This window comes from Myodes glareolus, chromosome 16 (genome assembly GCF_982192425.1).
Source record: "Myodes glareolus chromosome 16, mMyoGla1.1, whole genome shotgun sequence".
Lineage (NCBI taxonomy): Eukaryota > Metazoa > Chordata > Mammalia > Rodentia > Cricetidae > Myodes > Myodes glareolus.
In genome coordinates, this window is record NC_142041.1 from 59,535,166 (window position 1) to 59,535,439 (window position 274).

Here is a 274-nt window from a genome sequence, read left to right on the forward strand (position 1 = left end):
CTATGAGGTTTGTAAAGCTCTAATCACACACTAAGGTCGTCCCCCCCACACCCCACTTTTCCCCCTGAAATGCAGTCTGAACACAAGTGTTGCAAATAATGCAAAGAGGTTCTAGTCAAACAAGGAGGGAGCAACGCTCACTGTACCCTACTGCCCCACTTCTGGGTCCCGGGAAGTGGATTCGCTAATGAAGGACAGAAACTTTAATAGCACATTTTAATGAGAATATATGCTCAAAATAGCATAAACATAACCGCGAGAGTCAGGAAGCAGC